Genomic DNA, 3,779 nt, shown 5'->3' on the forward strand with positions numbered 1-3,779 from the left:
GAATGGGTGAGGGTAGACAGATACAGAAGGCGATGCTGATATAAGGCTGCCATTGCGTGGTCTTTGTTTCACAATACGCGCATACTCGCGCCACATGCAAGTCACTTCCCTCCTCAGATAATCTCACAATCAGCCGTTGGCAAATTTCGTCTGCTAGCTAAGCGTGTCTTTGCAAAGGACCGCGTGGTATACCCTGTTTCGCACTAAAAGCTTTGGGCAGTAGCGACCAATCATCTGGCAGGCCGCCAGGACGGCGTGGTTGAGAAGAGCCTGGTTCCTCATCGACGTAGAATGAGTGTAGTATAGACCCTTGTATTGTATGTTTCGAGGTGGGCGCATTCACGCCGCTATGTGACAGGATATGGTGAGATAGCAGGTGTCTCGTGCATTTGCGTTTCACACATGTTGCTGAAACTTACATATACCGGGTGATCAAAAAGTCAACATAAATTTGAAAACTTAGTAAACCACGGAATAATGTAGATAGAGGGGTGAAAATTGACACACTTGCTTGGAATGACATGGGGTTTTATCAGAACCAAAAAAACCACCCCATATTGTTAGACGCGTGAAAGATCTCTTGCGCGCGTCGTTTGGTGAAGATCGTGTGCTGAGCCGCCACTTTCGTCAAGCTTGCCCTCCCAGGTCTCCAGACCTCAGTCTGTACGATTATTGGCTTTGGGGTTACCAGAAGTCGCAAGTGTATCGTGATCGACCAATATCTCTAGGGATGCTGAAAGACAACATCCGACGCCAATGCCTCACCATAACTCCGGACATGCTTTACAGTGCTGTTCACAACATTGTTTCTCGACTACAGCTATTGTTGAGGAATGATGGTGGACATATTGAGCATTTCCTGGAAAGAACATCATCTTTGCTTTGTCTTACTTTGTTATGCTAATTATTGCTATTCTGATCAGATGAAGCACCATCTGTCAGACTTTTTTGAACCTTTGTATTTTTTTGGTTGTAATAAAACCCCATGTCATTCCAAGCATGTGTGTCAGTTTGTACCTCTCTATCTACATTATTCCGTGATGTATTCAGTTTTCAAATTTATACTGACTTTTTTATCAGCCGGTACTTTTAAGCTAAGGGAAAATTGAGTCAAATTTTCATTCGAACTGCTAAGAAGAGCTTAAATGCCTTTTGCGATCCATTTGATTTCACCAGAGAAAGTGGAAGTCAGTACTCAGTTCTAGTTTATACATCCGTGCTTACAACTAAGTGATAACGTCTCGCCCTCGCTCGTAAAATCACAATATTGAAAATTGTAATATTATTTTGGAATTTCCTTCTTTGGTGATGTAAAGTTGTTGTGTTGTATGTATTCTATTCGTCCGTGAGGGGTGATTCGTTTTGTAGTTTCACTTCGTTATAACGTTTCTTTACAGTTATATGGATATGGTGTCTGTTCTTTCGGATATGTCCGAAAGAACAGACACCATAACCATATAAGTATATAGTTCTGGCAACACCGGCCATGACCTTCTTCTTCTGTGCGGATGCACACATATTCCCCGAACTATTACGGGACTTGGCAAGAATGCCTTCCACGAGTAATGAGTGTGTTAGTGTGGGTCACTACGAATGTAGTGTGTGGTCATACAAGGTGAGAATGTGGATCTCGCGGGAGGCGTGCGCGAGATATTCCCTGCAGTCGCGCTATCCTCTGTGCCATCGGTGGCTCAGATGGACAGAGCGTCTGCCATGTAAGCAGGAGATCCCGGGTTCGAGTCCCGGTCGGGGCACACATTTTCACCTGTCCTCGTTGATAAATATCAACGCCCGCTGGCAGCTGAAGGTATTAATGTAATTCTAATTTCTTTACAGTATGTTTGGCGTTCTTGATTTCGTTACTCTACATGCATGGCTTTGTCTATGATTCCGACAACGTATTCATCACCTGCTTAAACGTTTATTTAGAGCTGTATTATGGAAAAGTACCTCTAAGACGCATGCAATTGCAGAAACGGTGTCACTGGATTTAATTTTCTCCTTCATACCAGTTTGTAGATTAGATCTTTTGATGCATTATAAGTTACAAATAGCAAACATATTTGTTTTGCACAAGTCTAGTCTACAAGGCGCGTCTACGTACACGATGAAAGTTCGTCGCACTGTGTCTTCGGTAAGTGTTCACCTTTAAATCCTTCTGGAGGACTTCAGAGAGTTATGACACATCTGGAATATCACTGCTCCAATCAGACGGCGTTTTCAAGCGTCCAGGTTTAACAGCCTTGGGTTTAATGACAGGGCAAACCGTATTCAGAAATTTTCATGAATATCCATGATTAAATTTTTAAGACGTGGCGGGTTTTCAGAATGAAGAGCTTTACATTCGGGGATTTAGAAGGAATGCTAGAATTCTGCTGGAGAGAAAAAGTGGCAACTTTGGAACAAGAGGGGATTATGTTTTTGCGGCTGAGGAGTATGTCGGAGAGGCGCAATCTATATGATCCGCTGGTTATTATTTGTGAGCTTTTTCTTGTACGGTTAGTAGGTGAGGTTTCCAGCGATGCTGCAGCATGTCGTCATTCTAAGAAATAGGCATTATCAGAATTAGTCACGATCTCTGCACGAAAATATTATGCTGATTACCTCCTCATCTGTCGAGCGCTGTTGAGCTGCTCTCACTTTCCGGAGTGTAATAACAAGCAAAACGTCCGTACTCAAGCACAAGCGCTCGACCCTGTCCAGTGCAGATCTGCGGGCAAATTGGCGTAAAACGAGTTGCCCCCAGCCCCTTCATCGTTACGTCATCGGCCGCAGAACGTATCATTAGAGGGCGATTTGCAAGTCAACAGCCAGTATGCACGACTACTGCACGCTACATGCGAACTATCAAATGAGCTGACATCACTTCGTGCAAGAGGATCGCGTACAAACTGGACACAGTCAGGCTAACAGATAGAACTGCGTAACTGATCGATTACAAGAGTGTCTGAAACGTTCGTAAGCGCCTTTCCGCTATTCTCGTCTCAGCTACAGCGTTTACAATATTTTATGACGTAGAACTAACAGTTTGCTTTTCAGTACAACCATATAGAGTGCCATAAAATGGTTTCTACCATTCAGGAAAACCTCTGGGCCTCATAACATGGTATAACGTTTACTACAAGGTGTTTCTGTGAGAATGATAGAAACTTTCAGGATTATGGAAAGAGAAATGTGTGAATTTGAGGTGAGGGAATTCTAGACTACCGAGTTTAAAATTAGAAAATTTCAGTTTTACCGTTGGCTTTGCAGCTTTCCTCCTGCTTCAGCATGATGCTATAGTAACAGCTTTTCCGTTACTCACCAGACAGTACGACCTATGTAGGGTGATTTCGTGCCACAGTCAGGAGGGAGGAAGGTGGTGGAGGTGGGGGGGGGATTACGGTTAAGAAAGAAAAATCTGGGCCTTCCTCAGTCAGTCGCTACCGTAAAAAGTTCCTTGCTGGGTGTCGTTGCTATAGATCGCCCGACTATCCATTGAAAACAAAAATGGTGCCTTTGGTTTGGATGCGGGAAAATATCACACGAATGACGTAAATTGTTTGTAGAAATTTGTAGTTTTCGGCAGCACATTCTGTGCGAGTGTCCGTAAAAGTTAAAGCATGGGCTGTAACATTTCGCCTGCAAAACTTAATCTCCCAGAAACAGACCTGACATTATAGGTAACTGCTCTACAACACGGCTTGGAAGCGCACCCAAAGTTAGTTTTACGTCCGAGTACCTTGCATCGTTAATAATACGAGGTGCATTCAAGTTTTAAGGCCTCCGATTTTTTTTTT

At 43.5% G+C, this 3,779-nt stretch overlaps 1 non-coding gene across 1 annotated transcript; it reads left to right on the plus strand.

Annotated features, from left to right (window-relative positions):
* Positions 1 to 1,679: 1,679 nt before the first annotated feature.
* Trnat-ugu (transfer RNA threonine (anticodon UGU)) lies at positions 1,680 to 1,754 on the plus strand. Its single transcript has one exon. It is a non-coding gene; the product is annotated as a tRNA-Thr (tRNA).
* The last annotated feature ends 2,025 nt before the right edge of the window (positions 1,755 to 3,779 follow it).

Source organism: Schistocerca cancellata, chromosome 2 (genome assembly GCF_023864275.1).
Source record: "Schistocerca cancellata isolate TAMUIC-IGC-003103 chromosome 2, iqSchCanc2.1, whole genome shotgun sequence".
NCBI lineage: Eukaryota > Metazoa > Arthropoda > Insecta > Orthoptera > Acrididae > Schistocerca > Schistocerca cancellata.